This window comes from Hordeum vulgare, chromosome 4H, assembly GCF_904849725.1.
Source record: "Hordeum vulgare subsp. vulgare chromosome 4H, MorexV3_pseudomolecules_assembly, whole genome shotgun sequence".
NCBI classification, from domain to species: domain Eukaryota; kingdom Viridiplantae; phylum Streptophyta; class Magnoliopsida; order Poales; family Poaceae; genus Hordeum; species Hordeum vulgare.
In genome coordinates this window covers 266,651,359-266,664,930 of record NC_058521.1, presented here as the reverse complement: position 1 = coordinate 266,664,930, position 13,572 = coordinate 266,651,359, and positions in this window count along the sequence as shown.

Below are 13,572 nucleotides of genomic sequence, written 5' to 3'. Positions count from 1 at the left end.
CTACACGGCGACGCCATCTCCTTCCCATGGTGATTTGGATTTTGGTCCGCGGACGAATCTTTCCCAATGGGGAGGGGATGATGCAGATCATCCTACGAACATCACCATGAGAAGAGTCTGTTTGGCAAGTGACACATGCGACATCAACTCCACGTACTTAAAGGTGAATCATCTCCTTTGCATGTGTTCACTTGACCCCTTCGAGGATGGTCTACTACTTGGCACTCCTCTCGTGTGCATAAATAGGTATCATCGGAGCTTCATGGATGACGAGGAGGAGTCCCAGCACCAGCATACGACTACACCATCCGCGAGGGAAACTTGGAAGAGAATGAAGAAGAAGCAAGGACAGCTTCTCTAAGGCACGGACCTTCCGACCTGCCTAGAACCTCCGGAGCCTAGACCTTTCGACCTGGCCGGACCTTCCGGCCTCCAGCGAACAGAGCAACTCCCACGCGTGACAACTCTCTCGATAGACCGGACCATGCCCGGACCTCTCACGGACCCTCCGCACCATGGATCTTCCAGCCTTCCCGGAACCTTTGGCCGCAACGCACCTGAAGTGCTCCAACTATCAAGAAACCCTAGAACCTGCCCGGACCTTCCCCGGAACTTTTGGCACCCGGAACTTCTGGCCCAGCGCGAAAATTTCAGCCTGTGTGTGTGCAACCACTCGGCTCTCTGTCACATGTACCCCTCTCTCCCTCCTATCTAACCCTAGACTATAAGTACTTGTCTCCCACCTATGTTTTAGGGTTAGCTAAGATTATGCATATACATTGTTGAGAATAGCTCCATGTACTACCTCTTTCCATGGAGATGACTCCATGTGAGAAGACCAGGTAGTGGATGCCAACGCCACTTAGGAGGGAAGATCCCCTAGTTGATTGAAGGGCCCATCCCCCCAAGGGATTTGGGATGAACTCTACAATGTATCTCACTTTCGCTTTGCATTTCATGTACCCTTGTTGATCTTGTGTGTGGTGAGTGTAGTGGATGTGTGATTGGACTTGTTAAAGGGTGTTTTCCCTTGTGATTTATCCCTGTTCTTCCCTGTGTTCTTCGTGTTCTTGAGGAATCCACATCCAATTCGTGAAAGATCGGCACCCACGGTAGTGCCCCGTATCAACTTGTTCGTGAGAAGCTTTATGATAATATGTTGCTTCTCTGATAATGATCATCACACTATTATGTCTGTATTTTGTTTTTATCAATCCCTCTCTATCTCTATCTCTATATATTTATCTCTCTCTCTATCTCTCTCTCTCTAATAATGTGGCCATTATTATAGAGTTCGGCTTTCGCTTGAGGACCAGCGAGATCTAAGCTTGGGGGAGTTGATACATCTATTTTGCATCATGATTTTCAATTGATATATATAATGTTTTTAAGCATTGTTTCACTTTATGATGCAATCCTTATACCTTTTATCTCTTATTTTACAAGATTTCTAGAAAGAGGGAAATTACTTGAAACTGTAATTCTGGACCTGATAGGCTATGTAAAAGGATGGAAATTTTCTAGACTGCAGACGACCTGAAACTTCACATGGATTTTTTGCAGAATATATGAGAACTGTTGGAGCAAATAATTACGAGAGGGGTCCCAACAACAATAGAAGGCAACGGGGTGCGACCACACTCATGGGCATGTTGTGGTGCCTTTAGGGTCCGCAGGCGGCCTTTAGTGGCCATCTTGTGCTATATGAAGGATTTTAACCTAGAAAAAATAAGAGTCATAATTTGAGGATGAAGCACTGCTGTCTCGAGGCATAACCTAGGTAGGAGCACTTTTGCTCTTCGGTAGAGCAATTCTGTCAGGGAAACTTCCCTTTGGGAGGGGGAAATCGAAACCATAGTCATCATCAACGCTTCCTCCTTTGTGGCGGTACCAAGATCCATCAACACCTCACTTCCACCATCTCATCTTAAACCCTAGTTCATTTCTTTCATTTAGTCTTTGTCCCAAAACATCAGATTGGTACTATGGGTTGCTAGTAGTGTTGATTACATCTTGTAGTTGATGCTAGTTGGTTTATTTGGTGGATGATTTTATGTCCATATCCTTAGTGATATTCAATAATCCTCTGATCTTTAACATGAACATGCTTTGTGAGTAGTTACCTTCATAATTGAGGACATGGGAGATGTTTTGTTATAAGTAATCATGTGAAGTTGGTATTCATTCAATATTTTGTTGATATGTATGTTGTTGCTTCCTTCAGTGTTGGCATGTTAACATCGACTACATGAAAAATCACCATATTTCAAACTAAGGGAAGACATTGTGGAGTAATAAGTAGATGATGGGTTGCTACATTCATAGAAGCTTAAGCCCTACTTTATGCGTTATTCTGTAACAGGATGATTTGGATCCACATGTTTCATGATATGGTTAGATTTCTCTTAATTCTTCTTTCATAGTTGTAGATGCTTGCGAGAGGGGGTAATCATAAGTCAGTTGTTTTTTCAATCAAGAAAAGCACCCAAGCACTGGTCCACCCACATATCAAATTATCAAAGTAAAAAATGTGAATCAACTAGACCACAATTCCCATGTGTCCTCAACAACATTTTGCTTTATATAAGAGAACTTCCTGGCTTGTACTTTGCTATGAACCTGATTAAGCCCCCTTGATGCGCCATTATTACTATTGTTACTTGTTATTTGTTATGAATTATCTTTCTACATAACTATGTATCAATGTTACGCACATCACTCGTATAGAACACCTTGCTGAAATTGCTTGTCATTTCCTTCTATTCCTCATTGGGTTCGACACTCTTACTTATCTAAAGGACCACGATAGATTCCCAACACTTGTGGGTCATCAGGGTGCACAACGCATGCTCATTCCTCTACCTAAGCTCATCCCTCTGCTCCTGAGTGAGAGCTTGGGGAACTTATGACTCATGGCAGCGGAGTGCTCGTCCTCGCGGTTGTCGATGGCATGCCCACGTGAACTCCATGCGCGACCGTCCTGAGAATTCGACTAACTAGGGTAATGAGAAACCACAAGAATAGGGGACCGCAATAGTCTTCGAGGGTAGTATTTCACCCAAATTTGATGATTCTACACAATGGGAGCCTGAGAAATTATTTGAGTCTTAGCAGTTGACATGTCAATTCAACCACACATGGAATGTCTTTCTGTAGGTTTAGTAGCACAATGATAATAGTAGCAAGAGTAGTAATAGTTTGTAACAACAACAATTGTAGTAATAACTTAGCGAAGAGAAATATGAGAAAAAAGTAGGAATCGGATCAACAATAAAAGGTATATTGGATGACATTCATCATGTTATAGTTACAACATAGAGAAACACAAAACTAGCTCCAATTCATCAACGTAATGTAGGCGTGTATTTTATATATAGTCATATGTTCTTATAATTAGAACTTGTATGCCATCTTTTGTCCTACCTTATCCTGGTAGCAGGGTACAACCAAAAAGTGGGGGATATTAATGCCTCCTTTTAATATATAACTGGAACAAATCATTTAGACATGGTGAATAAATGAATACATCAAACTACGGTCATCCATGGAGATGATCCCAACAATTGTCACTTTTGGGGTCTACGGATCATAACACATCATAGGTGCATATAACTTGCAAGGAAGGATCCAAAACAATCTCATATTCATAGAATCAAAATATGTTCAGATCTAAAATCATGACACTCGGGACCTAGTGACAAGCATTAAGCATATCAAAGTTATAGAAACATCAATCCTAGAACATAGTTGTTACTAGGGATCGCGCCCTATGAAATTTAATCGATTGCATGACAAATCTCATCCAACCACATCACCAACTATCAAGCCTACAAAGGAATTACTAACTCCTAGTGGTGAGCATTGTGGTGTTGCTGACAGAGAACGGTTGAAAATGACGATGGCGATGAATACCCCTCTCTAGAGCTCCAAGTGGACTCCAAATCAGCCATCTCGAGACTCCTCATAAAACATGAGAAAGTTCATCTCTGGTTTTTATCTCCACAAGACGGTACTTCTTGTCGGCATCAAAACCGGCAGATCTCGGCTAGGGGGCCGAGTTGAACGATCGGATTGACGGTAACATGATGCAAAGAACACAAGGATTTTACCTAGGTTCGGGCCTCTCGATAAAGGTAAAACCTTACGTCCTGCTGTTGTTGTACTGATGTTGTAGCGATTACGGATTTCATCTACCTCGATGTTCTGATTTTGTAGGCTACACTCTAGGGGTTATGTTTTTGTGTATATGTGTATTATACATGCTAAACCCGACAGTTTATATAGGCACTCGGCGTATCTAGGGTTATATGAATGTTGGTCACCGTCTATGGATTACATGCCAAACGAATCATCCTTTCCCCGGAGTGCACTCTAAGTCTTTGATAGAATCTGGAGTCTTCACGCTTCGTCATAAGACCTCCAATGTCCTCTTCGGTGGCCCCCAGTCCGGCCCATGGACAAAACCACGTCCATTGGGACCCCTTAGTCCAGGACTCCCTCAGTATGCCCGAAACTACTCTTTGATGTCGAGCATAAGAATATTCATCGGGCAATCTTCTTTCTAGTTTGGTTCAATAGACAATTTTAACAATTCTCTAGTAATTTGGATGGCACCTTCTTTCGCCCTAAGTGTTTGCTTGAGTTCCGAGGACCAAAACATTGACTAATCTTGAAACAAGCTACACACAACTTTTTTTGAATCGTCATATTAATGACACCATGCTTATCATACATAGCTTACTCGAACCATGTTTCGAGGCGACTCTTGGCATGTTATATTGAAAGCACAATTTCTCCCTAGGGTGGTTTTGATAATTGATCACAACATATGCATCATTGGACTAATATGTTTAACCAAGTATATTTCAGAAAACTTCAAAATATGCATTGGCCAAAGGCTTATGTGGAGATGTCCCCTGATGCAAGAAAGGAATAAGATTGTCCCAAGCTTCACGCTTGAAGACTCTTCATTTTATATTTGTGAGAAATCACTTTCGAGTCCATAGGAAAGACAATACTATTAAAAGGGGGTGATGTATTAAAATGAACTGGTTGCTCACGTGCTTAGAGATAGCCACAAAAAATACTCGGTCATTTTCCCACATAAATTTTTTGCCCAAAGCCTCATACTCAAAATCGATGCCACCAACTTTCTCATTTCGTCACTACCATTTTTCATCTCACATAGAACCCTAGCCAAAGCCACCAAATCGGTGCAACCGAAACAATGTCGATGTTACCGAGTTTACGTGACGAACTTTCTGTTACCTCGATACACAAAATCGGAATTTCCGAGTTTGATTATCGGTGTCACCGAGTTGTGTCATCTGACCACTAGCCACCTTTTCGGTACCACTATTTGTGTATATAGGTTCGACCGAGATTCAAAAGTTGTTGCCTTTAGTGCAAGTCAGTACCACCAAGTTGTGTATATCGGTTCCATCGAGATTCAAAAGTTCCTGCCTTTGGTGCAAGTCAGTACTACTGAGTTGATGACTTCGGTGTCACCGACTTGGCCACTTTAGGTGTAGCGGTTGGATTTTGGGGACAACCCATATATACACCCACCTCTTAGTCGTGAAAGAAGCACTAAGAACACACACTTCATTGCCAGATCCATTTTTCTGAGAGAGAGCCACGTACTCATGTGTTGAGACCAAGATATTCCAATCCAATCATTTGAAACTTGATCTCAAGCCTCCCCAAGTTGCTTTCTACCAAATTAATCTCTCCTACTCATGCCTATTCCGTGAGAGAGTGATTTTGTGTAGAGGAGACTACTTTATAAGCACAAGAGAAAGGAGGTAATCGCTCTACCACATCTATTACCTTTTGGAGGGTTCTGCCTCCTAGATTTGTTATGTGCCGCTTGGGAGCCTCCTACTTTGTGTTGTGGAGTTGAACCAAGAAGTTTGTAAAGGCATGGAGATCTCCTACTTCGTGAAGATCTACCATGAGTAAGGCTAGTCCTTCATGGGCGGAAGCCGTGGTGGAATAGACAACGACGATTCTTCGTGGGCCCCTTGTGGGTGGAGCCCTTCGTGGACTCTCGCATCTGTTACCATCTGAGGGTTGAAGTCTCTACTAACATGGACGTACGATAGCGCCACCTATTAGAAGCATGCCAAAAATCGGCGTGTCAACCTCACGCGTTCGATCTCCCTACCTTACTCCTTTACTTTACACTTGTATGTTTTACATTCTACTACTATACTCTTAGAACTACATGTGTAGGGTGTACTTGACTTGCCATAATGTCTAAAACTGGCCAACAACTAAAATTGAGAAAAGGCTAAGTTTTTATCTTGTCAAGTAGTCTAATCCCCCCCTCTAGACATGCTTTTGATCCTACAAGTGGTATCAGAGCTTTGGTCCCCATAGCATTGGTTTCACAACCTAGGAGGGTATGGCATCTAGTGAGGGAAGTTATCACCGGTTAGGTCCGTAGTTCGATGGCACTAATTTTGCTAGTTGGAAGCATAAGATGAAAATGCATATTTTTGGATTTAATTCGCACGTATGGGCTGTTATTCATGTTGGTGTGCAAGGTGATTTCTTCGGAGAAGGGCGTGAACCGGATCACGGTGCGGTAGCGGATATACTGAATATGTTGCAACCCAATTCACAAGCCTGCGACATCATCTTCAACTTTCTATGCCCCAAAGAATTGAACAAAATCAGTCGCCTTGAGAATGCAAAAGATATTTGGGATAGTTTGATCGATATGCATGAAGGTACTAATTCTATCACAGAATTTAAGTTGGATTTGCTCCAAAGTCATCTTGACAAGTTCAAGATGAAGGATAGTGAAGGTGTCACCCAAATGTACTTAGGCTAGCTCTCATCACAAACGAGATTGTCGGGTTAGGAAGCGAAGAGATGACCGACAAATTCATCATCAAAAAGATACTTAGAGCTCTTGATGGAAAGTATTATACCGTGTGCACATTGATCCAAATGATGCCAAACTACAAAGATCTCAAGCCAACTGAAGTCATTGGTAGGATTGTTGCTCATGAGATGTCACTCAAGGACAAAGATGAGCCACACAACAAGTCAAGCGGTGCTTATAAAGCTTCATTGGATGCTCCCGCCACTTCAAAGGACAATCTTGTCACTGATGAAGAGATAAGCCTCATGGCCAGAAAGTTCAACAAGTTCTACAAGAGTAGAGGAAAAGAGAGAAGCTCAAGCTCAAGACATGATGAGAAGTGTTCATCTAGTCGTGACCAAAACTGCTACAACTATCGGAAGCCTGGACAATACTCCAATGAGTGCTCGGCTCCATACAAACAAAGAGAAGAGTCACCTAGAAGACAAACCTCAAGGGATGAGTCACCTGGGAGAGGGATAAGGAGTAGAGAAGATCGTTATCAACGAAGACACTCACGCAAGGAATCGGAGAAGAAGGACAAATACACAAATAGCAGTTCTAGAAGAAGACATCAAGCTCATGTTGGTGGATGGGTTTTGTCCGGACCCCGACTTACGAGTAGAGACTACCGAATGAACGTGTAAAGTGATACCAGAGATCAATGCTCACTTAACACGCACATAGAGAATAACAAGAGTCTTACATCCATGAATAATGTATGATACAGATAATGACCATTATGGTCAATTTTACATAGATAGGGCCATAAAGGCCAATCATACCAACTCAACTAATAGCGGAAATCTTGGTTGAAAACGTGAACCCGTGCATCAACCTTAACCTACAAGCATTCTGACTAGCAAGCGTCCTAGTTCCTGTGTCCGTGTCTAGTGACGAATTCATTTCCATACTCCGGTTCTTCCATGTCTGGTGAAACAAAATAACTAGTGGAAAGCCAATGAGTGCTTTGAATGTAATCTCAAGAAACTCATGATGTGGAAAAAGGCAATAATGGAACATGGTACATCTTCATTATGCAGCCTTTGCGAAAAGCAGGTTTTTTCAATAAATGCAATAACATGGTCAACTGTTTATATGATCATGCATCACAGGGTAGATGGTAACCATAAGAACATGTTACATATATCAACATATATGTCTCGAGGGCTGAACACTTCATGTCCACCCTCCATGCCAAGTCACCGGACTTGACCCATTTAATCTCTTTCTCGTGTAACACCTTTATACTCATGCACACTTGGTTTATGCAAAAATGAATGGACATAGTTTAACCGGGATTACCCAACTGTCCTTGACCGTGGCCATGACTATTCGAATAGTTTTACACTCTGTAGAGGTTGTGTAATGTACCCACGAGATCCAGGAAACTTCCTTGTCATCCACGACTTGCGGTATATAGCTTACCTGTAGTAAGTACCCGATCATTGCCTTTCCCCTGGTGACTCTAGACAAAGAGTCCACTCGATTGGTACCCAACCCACATGTTGTACGTCTTACGAGCACCAACTCTAGATCGTATCATCCATGCGGGGACCAACAGTGTGCCCGGAACCTATAAAAAAGCATAGTCGTCGTTCCTGGCACGACCCCGTCCCTAGAGTGACCATGTCACCCCCGTCACCAGTAATGTGGGATGTTTGCTAACACCGACCAGAGTAATCATCAAGCCCCATCCCATAAGGGGTATCGTGGTCGCACATGTAAGTTTGGGAAGGTCGACGCATCTTAAATCTCTCCTTGTTTTCGAAACCACACACACACACACCAATTCTTTCTCAAGTGGTCATCCATCTCAACAACATCACCCTCGAGCATTAGTGGCACCCAATGGGGTTGTCGAAAAAAATCTTTTTTATCACCTCTGTGTTACCATCACTATGCATATGCTCATTTTACGCATCACATTACTAGCAACCTAACTAATTTCATATGCCTGACCTTCATAGGTGATTGTGTCATGTTGAAATGCAATTTCTCTCGAGGAGCCATTGGAAACACCATACCGAGGGTTACCGATTTAATCATGATCATATGCATCGGTATAAAGTAATCAACATGGCATGCATACAATATTTTCTCAGACATGGTCGAAGGGCTGCTTGCCTTGGTCAACAAGGTATCCGGGATCTTCGAGGTCTTCGGGTGCAGGTTCTTCGTCAAACACGTGATCTATCATCGTAATAGTAATAGCAATCTAAAATATCACCCTATTCTATAAAATACTAGCATTATTTCCAAAAATATTTGTTTCTAGTTTGGAGTGGAAGATGTTTTTAAAAGTCTTTTTGACAAGGGATAAAAATACTTAGACCAGGTTTTAAATTAAAGTTGTGTATCAAGTCTTTGTAAATATTCCACAAGCAATATTATTAAATACAACATAATTTTACAAGAATTATGGTGGCAAAATATTTGTATTTGAGTGGATATTTAATCCTATGGAATTTATTTTAAAATTGAGAAAATAAATAACCAAGAAGGGGGCAACTCACTAGCTAGGCTTGGCCAGCAGCTGGGCCGGCCCAACTAGCCAACCGGCCAGCCCAGGCGCGCACGTCGTAAGGTTCAAACTTGACGCGCGGGGCCATGCGGTCAATGACTGAGAGGGGGGAGAGGGAGAGAGGCACCCACCGAGAGGTGGGGCCCTCCAATCGGGGTCGTCTCCTACCTCAGGACACGTAGGAGGGGAGGCTCACCGGCGGCAGCTCCGGTGATGTCGAGGACGAGCTAGTGCGGGAATGGACTCCTGGTACTCCCTCCTTTCGGATAAGGGTCAAAGGAATGGAAAATGGTGGCCTAGGTCGCCGACAACAAAGAAACCGTGGAGGAGGCTTTCGGGAGGGTGCTGGTGACGATGCTCAAGAAGGGGAGGTGGATGGGGAAAAGGTGGAGGAGGATCAGGGAGCTCTTGCGGTCACATGGGAGGTGGAATGAGCATCGAAGCGTGCCTGTGTCCCGAGATCGACGGAGCCCCGACGCGCCTTGGTCGATTTGGAGCATCGGTGCTCGTTTAGCTCAAGAGTCGCACCGGGATGTTCGATTGGAGGGTAGAGGGAGGTGTTTTATGTGCACGGAAGAGCCAGGGTGGCCTATTTATAGGCAGACGACGGTCCACCGAAAGGTGGTGCACCGGTGATACTCCTGTAGTGGCAAGAGGGGGAGGAAGGGCTCGAGAATAAGCACGTGGTATTTCGAGCATGGTTTCGGGCCGAGGGGAATCTTCAGGAGGAGCGGGGGCGGGCTCTTGGCGTGCAGCGGTGGCGAGGTTCTTCTGGACGGTTCAGGTGCGTGCTGGCACGCATCGCCAAGGCCACCGGAGAGGGCGAAGAGAGGGGCCCTACGCGTCCCTAGCCTCGGTCAGCGACGTGGTCAAAGAGGGGCAAGAGGAGGGGGCATGATCTGGCCGGGGCTGCGCTCCCTGCGCTCGGGTGCGCACTCTAGCACGTCCAGACCGCAGCTTTGGCATGCCACGGCATGCTGGCACCCTCTGGCGCGTCCTGGCCATGTCTGGGTAGTTTGGGGGTGGATTAGATGCTCTTTGGATGATTGGGGTCGAGGGGAATCGTGCTGGTCAAAAGGAGGAGTGGTAAACAAGTACTGTCAGCATGGTTTTAGATGTGAAATTGAAGATTTTGGCTCCCTCTCATTGAACTAGAGCTAGATCTCTCGGCTGCAGCTATGGGGAGGCACAGGCAAGCTGTGACCATAGTTTGGAGTGAAGAGAGTAAGTGTTGGGGGTGGTAGTTGATGGTTTTCCAAACTAGCAGAAGGTGTTTGATGCTGGTTTGGGTGAGTTAACCTCCTCAAAAATTGTTGTGAGATAACAGGATTTGATGATGGACATAATTAGGAGGCTTTACCAAATTTTACCTTAATTGGGCAAGTTTGACAATGTAAACTTGGAAATACCCAAGAATGTGCATATCTGCAATCTTATGGGCAAATGTGATCAAATCAATTCCCACAAATGCAATTCCTGGCTTGCCCTCCTTATTTGGAGTTTTGGACACTCCTGCAAAGTTTGAAACCAATTGGACAAACTTGGCAATGTAGAGTTGTTCCAACTTGGTTGTGGACAGAAAGGTTTTCTGGATTATTTGGTGCACCTTTGATGGGGGTGAAACTTAGCATGACCATCACATATGGCATGTGGGACATGCTAGAAGTTTCTTGGAATTTATTGAGAATATTTCCTATGCAAATATTTCAAAAGATCAGAACAGATAAAAATGGTCTTCAAGGGTTTAGTCCAATATTTAAAACAAGAAAAGGGGTTCAAATTCTTATGCATGTAGAATATATGACCTGAGAGTCTTCCTAAATTTTATCAGATTTTGTTGAGGTACAAAAATAATTTTTCACCAAGAAATACCATTTCTGGCCTCAAAAAAGGGCATATAAGTAAAATGGAAAAAAAGCTTTAAAAATAATTATTTTATGGTTTCGAAGAGTTATTTTAATAATAGAATCAAAATAAAATCTTTGGGTAAAAGCACTCCACTACAGGAATCAACTATTTTGCCGACAAGTATAATATTTGTCGTCACCAAATCGTCGGGACTGACGGCAAACGGGAAGTTTGCCGTCATGGGCAGACGGCAAACAACTACTACCGCCAAAAATCATAGAAAGCAGACGGCAAAAAAAAACACACGGCAAAAAATAGTTTTGCCGTCAACTATTTGGATAGATGACGACAAAGGCACGATTTTTGCCGTCTACTTACGCTATGGATGACGGCAAAAAGATGTCCACGGCTGCGGCTAACTGACCTAAACGGCAGGCTGTTTTGTCGTCTTGCATTCGCGAGGGAAGACGGCAAAAATTAATCTTTGCCGTGTGCTACGTCGTACAGAAGACGGCAAAGTGTAAAAAACACAGCCAGCGCCCCTGGAAAAAGACCACACTGGATAAAAACACCACAGCTAGCGCGCACCAGCGCCCCTCCCTCTCGCGACTGAAAATAGCTAGGGTTCCACCGCGAGACTCCTAGCCGCCGCCGGTGCCCTCCGCCGTCGTGAGCCTCCCAGCCGCTGTCGCGAGCCTCTCCACCGCTGCCGGTGCCCTCCGCCGTCGCGAGCCGTTGCCAGTGCCCTCCCCGGCTGTCGCCACCGGTGCTCTCCCACCCGCTGTCGTGCGTCTGCAGACGCCATGGAGCCAGCGGTGCGCGTGCAGCTGGCAGGGCTCGGTGAGGACAACCGCCAGGAGGGGCTGTGCAGGCGGCCGTCGCCCAACCCAATCCGTCATCTCCTCGAGGCCCAGTTCAAGCGGGCAACATGGCGGTCCCAGATTTGCGGTGGATCTGGCTCGCCCACCTCTTTCCCCAGGTACGTCCCCCTTCTCTTGCTCCCCTCCCCTCCCGGAGGAAATAAATAAGCACCTGATCGCCGGGTGACCGCCGTGCCACCGAGCAGCAGAGGGAGCCGCCATCCACTAAGAAGTAGAATGAGCCGCCCGGGTGCAGAGGGAGGCACCGGACCGTCAAGCAGCAACAGGAGCCGCCGGACAGCCGAGCAGCAGCGAGAGCCACTTGGGTGGAGAGGAAGCTGTTAGGCCGTCGAACCATCGGGCAACAGCGGAAACCGCCGGGCTTCTGAGCAGCATCAATAGCCGCCGGGCCGCTGAGCTGCAGTGCCGCTTCATGTTCATATCTGCATCAGTGCTTCATTCAGAGCAGCGAGCAGGACGAGTTGCAGGTTCAGTACGAAGAGATACAGTCGAACCAGGTAGGGACTAGATTAGATCTGGCAGAGAAATTGCAAGCTACCACAGGGGCACAAAGGTCATTCCATGTTGATTTTCTGAATTAAAATTATTAAGAACTCATTAGAATACAGATTAGGGCAAATAATAAAAGGATAAAAGAAAAATGAGGCAAATCATCTAATCCTAACTAAAGTGGGGCAAATCATCTAACCACAAAGTAAAGTGTGGCAAATCATCCAATCTCCGCTCCCCTCCCGTCCTCTCCTCGGATTGCTCTCGCTTGATCCATCATTCCTGGTTTTGCCGCCCGTATGATTGTGTAGGTATCTATGTAGGCGTGGTACTATGTAGTGCAGTATTCAAACTTGTCTTACAATCACTCTCCATGTTTATACATAACATCTACTTCAGTATTTATATGCAGTAACAGCTGTATCCAGTATTGTTGCCTACATGCTTATTGCTTTTGTAATCAAGTTTGTTAATTATTTATAGAAATATTAACATCTTCAATGAATTATGTCGGAGAGAACATACTCATAAAAAGTTCGTCTGAGGAAGATGCTACCTTCCTTTTAGAAGACAATTCATTCAAACATACTCTAAAGTAGTAGGAATTCATGTTTTGAATTTAAATAATAATTATGGAACAGGGTACGTAGTTCCTAGCCCGTGCAGGGGCACGGGTTGATGCCTAGTTTAAACTAACTATAAATCAAGTTCATCGACCATACATGATTGGGATGTTCATAGGTATTGTAGAGCTTGAAATATCATGAGAGCTTTATTAACATGGTTCTCCACAAGTCGAATGTTCTACTTTTTTCGATGTTGACATCCAATATGAAATACTTATACCACATAGCAAGCTAGTAAACATGAAATACATGCTGGGCAACTAAAAAAATTACTACTCAAGCTGAAAAATCAAACAGTAATTGGAATAGGAGATTTCAGAATCCACCCCATTC